Source organism: Molossus molossus, unplaced genomic scaffold (genome assembly GCF_014108415.1).
Source record: "Molossus molossus isolate mMolMol1 unplaced genomic scaffold, mMolMol1.p scaffold_m16_p_14, whole genome shotgun sequence".
Lineage (NCBI taxonomy): Eukaryota > Metazoa > Chordata > Mammalia > Chiroptera > Molossidae > Molossus > Molossus molossus.
The window spans coordinates 7026396-7041252 of record NW_023425349.1 but is presented as its reverse complement, the minus strand read 5'-3'; the positions used below and the strand labels follow the sequence as shown (position 1 = coordinate 7041252).

The window sequence follows — 14857 nt, the reverse complement described above, 5'->3', positions numbered from 1 at the left end:
TCACACTATGTGTTGTAACCTGTCCTTTCTACTCAGCTCATTATGAACTTCTTTTCAGTGACAGTAGGGAATTTAACCCTTGGGGCTTTCTGACGCATCCCACACTCCTGACTGCCTGGGATCTTGGGGCTGCGAGCTGGGAACCCTGAATTTTAATGTCCTATTTGGCCTTGGGATCCCCTCCGCTCCCCTCTCCTGGTCCTTAGCCCCCATTTTTCATGTGTGGAATCACGGAGGGGTGAGGGTGGAGGTGGCTAAGGGCCCTGCTCTCTGATTCCGCGTTTCAGACCTAGAGACCCCCAGATCCTGCACCTCACCTTTTCCTTCCTTCACTCCTTCAACGAACATCACCCAGGGTTCAAATTCTGACTCTGCCACTTCTTGACTGTGTGACCTCAGTTTCCTGATCTCTAAAATGGAAATACTTTACTTATTTTCCAGCGATGTTATGCATAGTGCATGTGTTGATATTTGCAAAGTACTTAGAATAGTGCCTGTGTGACTAAAACGAAAACTGAGCGCCCACGCTGCGCCTGGCACTGTTGTGAGCACTGGGGATACAAGTGCGAATAATCCCATCAGTCCTGAGGTTTCCTCGGGGGGAGAGTGGAAATCAACAGCAGGATGTAGCCCAAGGCAGGGTGGCGTTGACCACTGTCCAGAAGGCCTTGATGCTGTCCCTTCTCTCTCAAACAACAACAGCTTCTGTATTGATGTCACCCCGGGGGCCCCAGGCTAAGCACTGTGCTCCTGAGATCTCCTCAAATGCCCATCTCCTGCAGGTGATCCCATCATTGATATAGACGGACGGTTTGTGTCCTCCCCCCAAATTTGTACATTGCAATCCTAACCCCAATGTGATGGTATTTGGAGGCAGAGCCTAATGGGGGTTCATTAGGTCACGAGCCCTCATGAATGGGATTAATGCCCTTTTACAGGAGACCGCAGAGAGCTCCCTCCCCGTTTCCACCATGAGAAGTCACAGCTGGAGGACAACCCTCTAGGAACCAGGGAGCAGGCTGTCGCCAGATGCCCAGTCTGCCAGCTCCTTGCTCTTGGACTTCCCAGCCTCCAGAACTGTGAGAAATAAATGTCTATGGTTTCTACACCCCCCAATCTGTGCTATTTTGTTACAGCAGCCCAAATAGACTAAGTCAATCATTATCCCCATGTCACAGAAGAGTTTATGTCTGTCCCTCCGTCCCTACCCTGGGCCTTATCACATTACAGGGGTCCAGGGAGTGAAGGAAGGACAGAAGGACTGAAGGAAGGACAGAAGGAAGGAATGAACAACAAACAGAACATGTTGACCCTGAACCTCCCACCTGGTGAGGGTCAGATGGGAGTCAGGGGCCCTTTTGCTCCTGGGGGACAGGGAGCTCAATTGTACGTGCTTGGGGTCGTCCATATCGCCACTGCCCTGTGTTCCTCCTCCTCCCCATCATCACAGCTGACACTTTGCTGACTGTTCGCTCTGGGTCCCAGGCACAGTCTAAGGTTTTCCGCATGTGAGCTCTTTAAATCCTCACAACTCGTTCCTCACAGGTGAGGAAACTGAGGCACAGAGGGGGACATCACGCCCAGAGTCACATGGGTGATCGATGATGGAGCTGACTTCAAATCTCACGCCTGGATCCCAAGCAAGAGCTCTGAACCAGCGCGCGATCAGGACATCGCCTTCGTTTCAATCACTGCTTCTCTGACTGCAGATGCTGCACACGCCTCACAGTGGAATGAAACATGAAGTCAACAGCAGAAGGAAAGCCGGGAAGTTCACAGATATGTGGAAACTAAACAACACACTCTTTTTTTTTTTTTTTTTAAATGATTTTAGAGAGAGAGGAATGGGGAGGGAGAGAGAGAGAGAGAAACATCGATGTGATAGAGAAACATCAACTGGTTGCTTCCCATATGCACCCTGACCAGAGATCGAACCCACAACCTAGGTATGTGCCCTGACCAGGAGTTGAACCTGAAACCTTTTTTTGGTGTATGGGACAATGTTCCAACCAAGTGAGACACCCAGCCAGGCCTAAACAACACACTCTTCAGCAACCAGTGGATCAAAGAAGAAATCACAAGGGAAATTCGAAAATATGTGAAGAACAAATGAAAAGACACAAAATTTATGGGATGCACAAAAGCAGGACAAAGAGGGACGTTTATAGAGGTCAACACATTAAAACAGAAGACAGATCTCTAAGCAAAAGTAACATGCTCATCAGCCAAATATTCAAGCATTGCACAACTTCGCACTATAAAAAGTGAAAGTTTGAAAATGAAAGTCCCCCCAATGGCGCCCCTCTGTTAACAGTGGGTTTAAATGCTTCAAATAGTTTTTTCAAAGCACACAGTAGCAGTATCTTCATTTATCAATTTATTTAAAAAGGGAATAATACACCCTGGCTGGTTTGGCTCAGTGGTTAGAGTGTCGGCCTCTGGACCGAAGGGTTTTGGGTTCAATTCTCGGTCAAGGGCACGTACCTAGGTTGCAGGTTCAATACTTGGCCCCGGTCGGGGTCGTGCAAGAGACAACCAATCGATGTATCACTCTCACACTGATGTTTCTCTCTCTCTTCCTCTCTCCCTTCCACTCTATCTAAAAATTAATGGAAAAATATCCTCAGGTGAGGAATACCAATTAAATAAATAAATTAATTAAAATTTTAAAAGGAATAATACAGTGCACATTATTTCGTCACTTCTATGTTGTTTTGGTTGGTTTGGTTTTAGTTAACAGTGACTCTAAGAGGCTGCTCCTTGCTGGAACATTCTCTTCCAGGGCTGCACAGTCAGTTATCTGTGGTGAGGACATCCGTGCTGGATTTAGCCAGTTCCAGAAGGATACGTTTGGAGTGTTTGCAGATTTTAACTATTTCAAGGCATTTTGCAGAGAGCACCCTTGAAAATGCACCCTCTGTACTTATGGAGTGTCTGTCGGGTAATTTGCAGAAGAACCTCTGGGCTACAGGTCAAGAAGATTTTTAAGGTTCCCTCTGGAAAGGTGAAACTCCGCTTTGCCTCGAGAATGGAAGGTCAGTCAGTTCCCTGTCCGCAGCACTCCTGCTGCCATCTTTGGCCCATAGGAGCTCGAACTGTTGTCTTGCCCTTCTGAGTGGTGCCTGACCCCCAAGAGTGACCTAGCCTCTAGTGACAGCCCTGTGTGCCACTGGGATCCAGAAATTGACCATTCTTATCAAGAATATCTGTCAGATGGCTGAGGCCAAAGCACTTCTCAAAACCCCAGCATTTGCTTTCTAACTCAGTGACCAAATAAGGCCTTGGAGGGAGGCCAGGGCTGGTCTGTGTAAGCCACCAGGCCCCACTTTCAAGGTGAGCGGTCTCCAGGCTGGCTTCTGATTAGCATCTCCACGCATGGGTAGCTGGGCTGGCTGAATTCCCTCCCAGAATCCAGCGAGTAGCTTTTCCCCTGAATCATCATGACTCCGACAAACTGGGCACTAAAGTGATTCGTGTCCTTCTGAGTCACTTGGTGGCAAACATCTCCTGCATCCACAGATTTGTCTTGCTGCTACCTCAGAGGACTGTGGGCATTCAACATGGAGGCAGGGAGTTGGGGCAGGGTCACCCAGAGCTGCCAGTCACCTGGAGACCAGGGCAGGATCCTTATCATGCCCTGTCACCTATGCCTGGGGTGCCCTTCAGCAAGTGCTTACCTTATCTGGGGCACCCTGTACACACTGTTCCCTCTCACCTGGATCTCTTCCCTCCCACTCTGCCCTCCCCGCTTTGCCTGTCCCACTCCTTGTCACCCTGTAGACCTCAGCACCAGCATCACTTCTGCAGGGAAGTCCTCCCTGACCCCTCCAGGCAAGGATGATCCCTTTCTAGATCATCTTAGAGCACCAAGCTTGCAGCACTTAAAATAACAGCGACAGTTCATGATGTGGTTTATTGCTATTTATGGCTCTTCCCCACCCCACCCCCAAAGCAGTGAAGCCTGTGGGACATGTGCCTTGGTCTGTATCCCGGTGTCTGAAACAAACACCAGTGCTTAGGGGGCAGTGGTTGTGAGCATGACATCAGAGCCAGGCTGCCCAGATTTGAATCTCGTCTGTGAACTAGGGCAAGTTCCTGAGCCTCTTTGTGCCTTGGTTTTCCCATCTGTAAAATGGAGATAGAGTACCTACCTGTTGGAGTTGTTAGGAGAGTTACATGAGTGAATATATATGTGAGGTGCTTGGAGGGGTGCCTGGCCTGCCGATGGTGCTGGATCAGTGCTGACGTAGCCTTAAATGCTACTGGTTAGACAAGGTTCTCCAACGTTCCCCCTGGAGCAGGCACTGGTGTCCGCTAACTCAGCCTCCTCCTGCGTGGAAATTGCTTATTCTGTCTTTTTATTATAAAAAGCATGCTTTTTATTTATTGTGACTCGGGGTTGTGTCAGTGTTTCGGCCATGCACTGGAGCTCTGGTGAGGGTGATGAAAAGCCCCTCAGAGCGACCATCATGCAGACGACTCTGCTCGCCCTGTGTGTGTTTCCCACCCTGCTCCTACCGACAAAGGCTGGCCTTCCCCACATAACCCAGCTCAGATTCCTCAGAGGGCTTTTGCCATCCTTGTTGGGGCAGAGCTTTGCTGTCCTGGGGCAAGTGTCTGAGCTGCTGTCACCAAGGACGTGCTGTGGCACAGACCTGGGTGGAGAATGCCATGGGAGGGGGCTTGGACCAGGCTGACTTGCTCATTCTTGGTCCCCTCAGCATGGCTGCCACATAAGGAAGCACCAAGCTGTCTGTGGTCTAAACCGCGCGGTCAGAGGTGCTCTGTACAGTGTATGGACCAGCCTTAGGGAGAGGGTCAGCTCACACCAGCTCCTTCTCTGAGAACCCCTGGAGAACTCCTTAGAAGGCAACCTAGTATATTTGGCCCCATCCCATTGGCTGACTGGGTATCACATGACCCAAGATGGGCCAATCAGATTCTATGGTGGGAATCTGGCTCAGAACTAGTCTTCATTGGCACATGAACTACCTGCCAATGCATCCATATGCCCAAAGAAGTGAAGAATAAATCAGGTAGCCCTAGGCACTAAGAACTCAGCAGGGTCCTGCTTTTCCAGGCCCTTATTTCAGTCCCTTGGCAGCTGGGCTGCACTGTCTCCTCCTTCTACATTTCCCGCCCTCATGATTGGGTGCCCCTCACTCATTCAAACCCTGCGCACATTCCCCCTCCTTGCTAGCGCTGTTTCTGCAGAGGAAATGCCCAAGCCCCTTCCATGGGTGATTTACTGGCCTAGCCCCCTCCTTCCCTGGGCCTTCCAGGAAGCATCTGCAGGGCTGCTCTCGTCACTGCCCTGGGGGCTGCTGTGCTTGGGGACCAGTTCACAGGAAGCCCTAGAGCCTGGGTCACCTCCCGTCTCCGGCTGGAGAGGATGCGCTGGGAGGAGGGAAGCTTCGGCCCTTTTAGGGTGCTTGTTTGGTTTTCCTCTTGCAAAATGGAAATTGCTTTATTTATAAATATGAATGCAGACGTGTTGTTGTTAGAAAAGCATTACGCAAATGAAGAACATTTTAAAGACAAAAGTCAACTTCACCTCTGATCCCATCACCCAGAAAATACACACATGCAAATGCCTTTTTTTTTTTCCCAGAAAGAAAATCAGATTGATTATACAGTTGGAAATGGCCATTTTTTAAAAAATCCTCACCCGATGATATTTTTTTATTGATTTTAGAGAGAGAGAAAGGGAGAGAGAGAGGAAACAAACAAACATGGTACCTGCAAGTGTCCTGACCCGGCACTGAACCTGCAACCCTATGATGCGCAGACCAACCACTGAGCCACACCAGCCAGGGCAAGCAATGCACCTTTTGAAGGCTTTGGAAACACATTGCCAAGAAACTCCCCTGAGAACCTCACCCATTAAAGCCTCATTGGTAGTATGTTGGAAACAGTCTGTGCTTCTAATTCAGGCAGAAAGCACCAGAGTGATGACTTGCAGGGTTTGAGGAAGTCTTTCAAGTATGACCCTATGACTTTTGGCCAGAAGCCAGAAATAAGGGCAAATTGGCCACAGGACTCCCTCGGAGTGGCCTTGGAAAAGCCTTAAGATGTTCATGGAGGGTTGGGGAAGGGTGGAGGGGCTGGGGTCAGGCCTGGGGGTGAGCCCAGCAATATTCACTCCTGCCCCCGACCTTGGACCTTTCTCCCCAGTTTCTCAGATGTGAGGTAGAACAAACAACACCAACCCCTTTTCAATCTCAGAAACATTCCACAGAGGTGTGTTGTGAGGAGGCTTTGTTTCCTCTCTCTAGAAATGTGGGTGGCACGCATTCCTCCTGGACTCACGCCTGCCTGGCGAGGCTGGTAAAGGAGGCCAGGCCCTGGGCAGGGAGGGAGTGGAGGTGGGGTCGGCAGAGTAATGCACCCCCAAAGGAGTTCACATCCTGATACTGGAATTGGTGTGAAGATGGTAAGTTACATGGCAAAGAGAACTAATGTTGCAGATGGGGTTCTGGTTGTTAATCACTCGACCTTAAAATAGGGGGATGATACTGGGTTATCTAAATGGCCCCAAGTAATCACAGGGCACTAATTGTGGATTGAGAATTTTACATGATGTTATCTCATTTAATGTCAGCATCCTGTCAGTGGCTCACCAGTGCTCTTGATGTAAAGATCAGCACTGTGGTCCTCAAGGCCCTGAGTGGTGTGGTCCTGCTGCTCCCTCAGGCCTCGCCTCAGCCCTCTCTCCCCTTCACTCTCTGCACTCGGTTTTTTTTTCTTTTTTTTTTTTTTTATTAATTTGTTTTTGTTACAGATGTTTCTCATTTTCCCCCCACTGACACCCCCCCACCTCATCCCCAGCTTTGTTGTCTATGTTCATTGGTCATGCATACATGCATGTAAATTCTGTGATTTATCTCTTCCCTCCCCAACCACCCCTCCTCTGAGGCTTTTCAGTCTGTACCCCACCTCTATGGCTCTGGGTCAATTTTGTTCAGCAGTTTGTTTAGTTCATTATATTCCACAAATAAGTGAGATCATGATATTTATCTTTCTCTGCTTGGCTTGTTTCGCTTAGCATAATACTCTGCAGGTCCTTCCATGTCGTCTCAAAGGATAAGAGATCTTTCTTTCCATCCCAGAAAGGAATGTGACATGCTGCTTCCGCCCCAGGGCCTTTGCACCAGCCATTCTACCCACCTGCAAGGCAGCTACCCTGCTGTCCACCCCCAGAGCTCCAACGCACGCAGATGTCAGTCCATGGCCATTTGTTGTCTCACCTTTCACCTATATCAGGTTCCTGTGTACTTCCACTGGATTTCAGATGATATATCCCCACATCTAAGTACATAAAAATACACATCTCTGTGGTTACTTGATGATCTCTGCCTCCCACTAGACCATGGAGGCCAAGAGGCCAGAATGCCTCTTCAGGATGTTTGCCGAAGAGATAGGTGATAGATAGATAGATAGATAGATAGATAGATAGATAGATAGATAGATAGATAGATAAACAGGTAAACTGCTGAAGGAATAAACAACAGAGACCAAAGGTTAACATTGTTATCATCCACATTCTTTCAAAAGCAGCAATGGGTTCAGAGAAGATCAGAGGTTCTGTGCAAAGCCACAAGGTGAACCTGGAAGGCTCCTCTCTTTGCCGGAGGCAGGACCTAGTGACCCTCTGAGCCAGAGGGTCACTGTGAATGGGGGTAAAGTTGGAGGAACTTGGGCCTGTCCATGAGACAGGTCTGCTTGGGAAGCGCAGAAAGAGGATGTGCTGAGCACGCCGCCCAGGCAGAAGAGGAAGGAACCGAGTGTGTGGGGGTGGGGTGGCCTGGGGCCCCAGACCCTGCTCCCTGCAGCCGCAGCAAATCTTCCTTCCAGTCCGGGCCCTCACCCCACCCGGCCATTTCTGTAACATTTTCACATGCTCACTCTGGCTGATGTTGTTTAAGGGGCTATTCAAAATTCCAACTGGGTCACACCAGGTGTGGATGAGGGTTGGGAGCCTGTCCCCCTTAGGCACGGTGGTGGGAGAGCAAATTGGTAAGAGCATTTTGGAGGATGATTTGGCAATATGTCTGAGAACTTTTGGAGTATGTACTCTTTGACTCAGCAAATTTCCTGCTGGGAATTTATCCTAAAGACACTCTAATGTCAGTTGGCAGCGATATTCACACAAGGAGGTAGCACTGTTTGTCATGGCAAAGAATTCAGGGCCGCCTAATGCCCATCAGTAAGATATGGATAAGTAAATTGTGCTTCATTGATCCCATGGAAAACTATTCAGTCATTAAAGCGAATGAACTGGTCAATATGAACTGACACGGAAGGATGTTCATGATACATGTATGTATTAAGATTTATTTCAGACGGTGGAGACAGTTTGTGCTGGGAGTTGGTGGCACACTGCAGGGCGCTCAGGAACCGACGGCTTGGGCGCTGACTGGTACCCAGGGACTGTGACTTGCAGGGTCCCCCACGGAGCCAGAGCAGATGCTGGAGGGACAGAAAATCCTTACTCGGAGTACGGTCTCACAGATGAAGTTGAAAGGATAGTAAAAAATGAGAAGATCAATGCAGAAAGGTCATCAAAACAGAGAGTGGATCTACGGTCTTTGCTAACTCCTGTCTACCTGGATCAGACAGTCGTGCCCATTTTATGACAGGGACTCGCTGTGCTTGCAAAGACCACCAAATCCCATTGAATTTCTAGCATCATATCTTTTAAAACATGAGGCACAGTTTGAAGATCGAAACTGACTTATTGGGAAGAACAGAAAAATTTGGCTTTTCTACTATAGATTTACTTGATAAGAGGCAGCTTTAATTGCCATCATCCCCCCCCCGCCCCCCCATGAAAGTATAATAACCTTCAGGACAACAACTTGATATTGGAGTTGCAAAAGAAAACATATTTTCCTTATTTTGATGTAATCACCATACTTATTTAATGAGTGTATTATGTGCAATTTTTTCCTCAGATTTTCTTTAACTTTTTTTTATTTATTTATTTTTATCCTCACCCGAGGACACTTTTCTGTTTTTTGTTCAGATAGAGTGGGAGGGAGAGAGAAAGAGAGAGAAACATCGATGTGAAAGAGACACATCGAGTAGCTGCCACCCGCATGACTAACCAGGGCTGGGGACAAACTGCAACCGAGGTACGTGCCCTTAGCGGGAACCGAACCCAGGTCTCTCTGGACTGCAGGCCGACGCCCTAACCACTGAGCCAAACCAGCCAGGGCTAACTTTGTTTTTAAAATGACCTTCAAAATAAAGTGTTAAATGTCAAATAATAATAATAAAGATTTGTTTTAAGTTGCAGAACAATATATTTCTGTTACGTATCGCTGAGTAATAAGCCACCCCACATTTGGCCAGTTCTTTCATTCTACCAGGCATCAGCTGGGCTTGCTCGTTCGTGTTGCATTCACCTGGGAGCTTGGCTGGGCTGGCACCTCCGAGGTGGCCTGTCATCCTCCAAGGCCTCTCTCCATGTGGCTCTAACCGTTCTGCAGTCTAGCTTGAGCTCCCTTACAGTGGCTGGATCCCAAGCGTGAGTGTTTTCAGAGGACAAGTCTTAAAGTGTGAGCCTTTATGGAGTCCCTACTTGCATCACGCTGGCTAATGTCCCCTTGGCCAAGGCACATCACATGGCCAGGTTCAAATTCAACATGACTCTGGTCAGGGGTGCTATTAGGAGAGTGAAGAAATTGAGCAAAAAAGAAAGAGAGAGAGAAAGAACTCATGGACACAAACCAGTGTGATGACTGCAGGGCGTAGGGGGTGGGGGAGGTGGAAGAGAGTATATGGGGGATAAATGGTGATGCAAAAAATAAAAATAAGATAAATTAAAGGGGAGGGATTCTATAAACCTCAAAAAAGAAAAAGTTCAAGGTGAGAGGGACCTACACCAGGGCATGGATGCTGAGAGGCAAGATACATGGGGGACTATTATAGTGACCACCTAGCACAATATATGTAATTATACAATATTTCATTAAGAAACTCGTCCTGGCCAGTTTGGCTCAGCGGTTAGAGCGTCGGCCTGCAATCCCGCTAAGGGCACGTAGCTCGGTGGCAGTTTGTCCCCGGCCCTGGTTGGTCGTGCAGGTGGCAGCCATTCGATGTGTCCCTTTCGCATCGATGTTTCTCTCTCTCTCTCTTCTTCTCTCTCCCTCCCACTCTATCTGAACAAAAAATGGAAAAATGTCCTCGGGTGAGGATGAAAAAAAAGAAGAAACTGCACGTCCTCTACCTCACAAGTGTCGTGAACCTTAAAAAAGTCAATAAATGAAAAACACCTGGCCCTGGCCCAGTAGCTCAGTTGGTTAGAGCACTGTCCCGATCCACCAAGGTTTGGGGTTTAATCCCGGTCAGAGCACATATAAGAAGCAACCAAAGAATGCAAGGGTGACTGGGACAACAAATCGGTGTTTCTCTCTCCCTCCCCCTTCCTCTCTTTCTCTTATCAATCAAAATTGTTTTAAAAAAGAAAGAAAAAACAGTTGGCACTTAAAACAAAACAAAAAAAGAAATTATGCATGTTCTTATAAAATATCATACATATATGTTGTATAAGATATGTTTATGTGTTTGTATACGCATTGCTGTAAGTCTGAAAGATGATGGAATGAACTGCTAACGTTAACTTTCAGGAGTAAAATGGGTAGGTAGAAGGGGACCTTTCAGTTTTTACTTGACACTTTTCTTTCAGGTCTAAATATTTTTAAAGTGAGATGTATTATTTTTACAATAAAAATTTTATTTATTTATTTTTTATTTATTGATTTGTTTTTGTTACAGATGTTTCTCATTTTCCCCCATTGACACCCTCCTCTCCTCCCCCTCCATCCCATCCCCAGCTTTGTTGTCTATGTTCATTGGTCATGCATACATGCATGTAAGTTCAGTGGTTTATCTCTCCCCCCCAACTCCCCCTTCTCTGAGGCTTGTCAGTCTACCCCAAATCTATGTCTCTGGGTTAATTTTGTTCAGCAGTTTGTTTAGTTCATTATATTCAACAAATAAATGAAATCATGTGATATTTGTCTTTCTCTCCTTGGCTTGTTTCACTTAGCATAATACTCTCCAGGTCCCTCCATGCCATCTCAAAGGATAAGAGATCTTTCTTTCTTACAGCTGCATAGTACTCCATTGTGTACATGTACCACAGCTTTTTAATCCTCTCATCTACTGATTGTCATTTGGGTTGTTTCCAGATCTTAGCTATTGTAAATAGTGCTACTATGAACATAGGGGTACATATATTCTTTCTGATTGGTGTTTCAGGTTTCTTAGGGTATATTCCTAGAAGTGGGATCACTGGGTCAAATGGCAGTTTAATTTTTAACTTTTTGAGGTAACACCATAGTGTTTTCCACAGTGGCTGCACCGGTCTGTATTCCCACCAGCAGTGTACTAGAGCCCCCTCGCCAGCACTTGTTGTTTGATGAACAATAAAAAAATTTTAATGTGCTATGAAAACCTTTGCATGTCACTAGATAAAAATTTTCAGCATGACTTTTTTTTATTAATTTTTTAAAATTTATTTTTATTATTATTTTAGATAGAGCAGAAGGGAGAGAAGAAGGAGGAGAGAGAAACATCAATGTGGGAGAGACATACTGACTGGTTGCCACCCACACGACCCCAACTGGGGCCAGGGACAAACTGCAACCGAGGTACGTGCCCTTAGCGGGAACCAAACCTGGGACTCTCTGGTCCGTGAGCCAATGCTCCAACCGCTGAGCCAAACTGGGCAGGGGTAATTTTTTCTTTTTTCCTTACCCAAGGACATTTTTCTATTTTTTGTTCAGGTAGAATGGGAGGGAGGGAGAGAGAGAGAGAGAGAGAGAGAGACATCGATGTGAAAGGGACACACCGAGTGGCTGCCACCCACACGACCAACCAGGGCCGGGGACAAACTGCAACCGAGGTACATGCCCTTAGCGGGAACTGAACCCGGGTCTCTCGGGACCGCAGGCCGACACTCTAACCGCTGAGCCAAACCGGCCAGGGCTAATTTTTTCTTTTTAGAGAGAGAGGAAGGGAGAGAGAGAAGCATGGATGTGAGAGAGAAACATTGATTGGATTCCTTCTGCCCGCCTCCTGCAATCTGGGCAGGTGCCCTGACTGGGAATTGAACCGGGATATCTCAGTCCCTGGGATGATGCTCAATCCACTGAGCCACACCGGCCCAGCTCAGCACAACTTTTAGTAGCACAGCTTCACTCCCCTGATGCTGGACATTGGGTTGTTTCCACTGTTCTGCATTGCAGCCCTTGTCCTGAGGCATACCCTCCAAGACAGTTCTCTTCACATGCTTTATTTATTTATTTATTGATTGATTGATTGATTTTTAGAGAGAGAGGAAGGGAGAAGGAGAGATAGAAACACCAATGAGAGAGAACATCAACTGGCCGCCTCCTGCATGCCCCCCACTGGGGATTTGGCCCACAACCTGGGCATGTGCCCTGACCGGGAATTGAACTGACGACCTCTTGGTGCATGGGTCGATGCTCAATCACTGAGCCACACCGGCCAGGCTCACGTGCTTTAAATTATTATCTCAGGATAAGTTCTAAGAAAATAAACTGTTGAGTTGACCGTTGGGAGCATTCGAAGAGTGTAATACATTATGCCAGACGCCCTGCCCACCAGCAGACAGCTCCTCCAGCCCAGCAGGCAGGAGGAGTGCACACTGTGGTCCAGTCTGGTGTCCACCCTCATAAGAACCTGGTGCCCATTTCACAGGTGAGAGAACTGAGACCCAGAAAGAAGCAACTTGCTCAAAGCCAACAGAGTAATATGCATCCCAGTGGGCACCAGCCCAGCCAGGGGTTCCTCTGCCCCCATCTAGCCTCAGGTGCCCTATCCCAGGCCCTGTCTCCCCTTCTACTCAGGGCAAAGTCCTAACTTTTCTGGGCCCCTGCCCATTCCCCCTGCCCAAACCCGCTGACTTCCACCCATATGAACCTGCTTTTAGTTCTCCAAAGGAATAGATTGTTGCCTGGTCTCCAAACCTTTGTACACACTGTCCCCTCCACTGAGAACACACCACTGCCCAGCCACCACCCCACTTCCTCCTGGAAGCCTTTAGTGATCACCTGAGGGGAGGATCAGCAACACGGTCACATGTACACACTGCTGGCTTTTCCATTTACTCATGCCTGCTTGCATTCGTTTATTCATCAAACCTTGTTTGTGCCAGGCACCAGGCTGGCCAGCAGGGATGCCATAATGAGCGGACCCTCCCTGCCCCGCAGGGCTCACATCGCGGTCTGGGTTGGGAAGGTGAGGAGGAAGGGGGGAGGGCAGACAATGCCAGTCCATGTGTGCGGGCTGGACACGGGCCAACGCATGTGAGAGCCCAACCTTCCTGCAGCTCAGATAACAAAAACACCCATTTAAAACGGGGAAAATCACAGAGCCCCAGAGATAACATAGGTTATTTCAATTATTCTGATCCCTAAGTATATATGAACTTGAGAACCATACTAACTTTTGTCCATCGATGCCCTGCTCTGTGCACCTGACACGTATCCACTCACCAAATCCTTACCACCACCTGTGAGGTAGGGACTATTATTGTCTCCATGTTACAGAAGGGGAAACTGAGGTTCAGAGAGGTGAGTCATTTGCCCATGGTCACCCCGCTGGGAAGGTACCGAGCCAGGATTTAGACACACAGAGTCGGGCTCCTGAGTCCTGTATTCTTGGTCACTACACCCACCACCCATCTACAAATTAAGCACCAACCAAACTACAGGAACAACAGCATTCAAACTGCCACACAGACTGAATGTGCCAGACGATGTTTTGAGGGGATGGGGTCGCCCTTCACCATGATGCGTTTAGCCTGCGTGTTCCCTGGGGCCCTTGATGGTCCAACCCATGTCTCGTTCCAAACCACAGGAAAAGTCATCAGATTCTGTCCTTTGCTTGCCATAGCAGCACTTTTAATTTTTTTGTTTAATTTAATGTTTGGAACAGATAATACATTCACACTGTTCCAAAAAAATTTTTTAATTATATATAAATAGATAAATATAGATATAGATATACAGTTCCCACCCCTCTCCCTGAGAATTCAGTGTTATGAGCTTCTTGTGTGTCTTTCCAGACATAGTTTATGTAAATGCAAATCTATATTCTGTTTTTTCTCTCATTAAAAAAAGAAAAGTCTTGCCTGGCCGGTGTGGCTCAGTAGTTGAGCGTCAACCCGTGCACCAAGAGGTCGCCGGTTCGATTCCTGATCAGGGCACATGCCCAGGTTGTGGGCCCGACCCCCAGTGGGAACAGGCTGGAGGCAGCCTGTTGATTTTCTCTCTCATCCATGTTTCTAGCTCTCTCTCCCTCTCCCTTCCTCTCTCTCCAAAAGCAATAAAGAAAAGAAAAGAAAAGTCTGGAACCGCCTCCATGGCTCCGCTCCAGAGGATCTTGGCCACTGTGGCCTATCAGCGAGGAAAGGTCTTCCCGGTGCCTGCTCATAGCTGCGCCAGTTCCTGCTTGTCCCCACCTCTCCCTGCCGAGGCACGTGAGCAGTGGTCCTCAGCTTCTCAGCTGCCCATTTGGGTCTCGGTCACTGTGGCAAGCAGGCTTGAAGATGGCCCCCAGTGCCCCCACCTCCTGCTCTGTGTGATCCCTGCCCCGTGACCTGGGCTGGATCTCAGGACCAGCGCCGGATGAATAGACACAATGACAGTCATGGGATGCTGTGAGGGCCTATGTGAGACCCCGCGCCCGGTCTGGTTTCTAAATACTATTCTCCAATAAAGGTGATCAGGGCTCCTTCGAGCACTGGCTGATTCTGTCTAAGGCTAAGACGGGAAATATAAGACAAGCCTGTAGCATCTTGCAGGGCTAGAAAGCAAGGAAATGC

General features: G+C 48.0%; 1 pseudogene; it reads left to right on the top strand.

Moving 5' to 3' along the window:
• Nucleotides 1-7369: 7369 nt before the first annotated feature.
• Nucleotides 7370-8733, top strand: LOC118629999 (annotated as a pseudogene).
• The last annotated feature ends 6124 nt before the right edge of the window (nucleotides 8734-14857 follow it).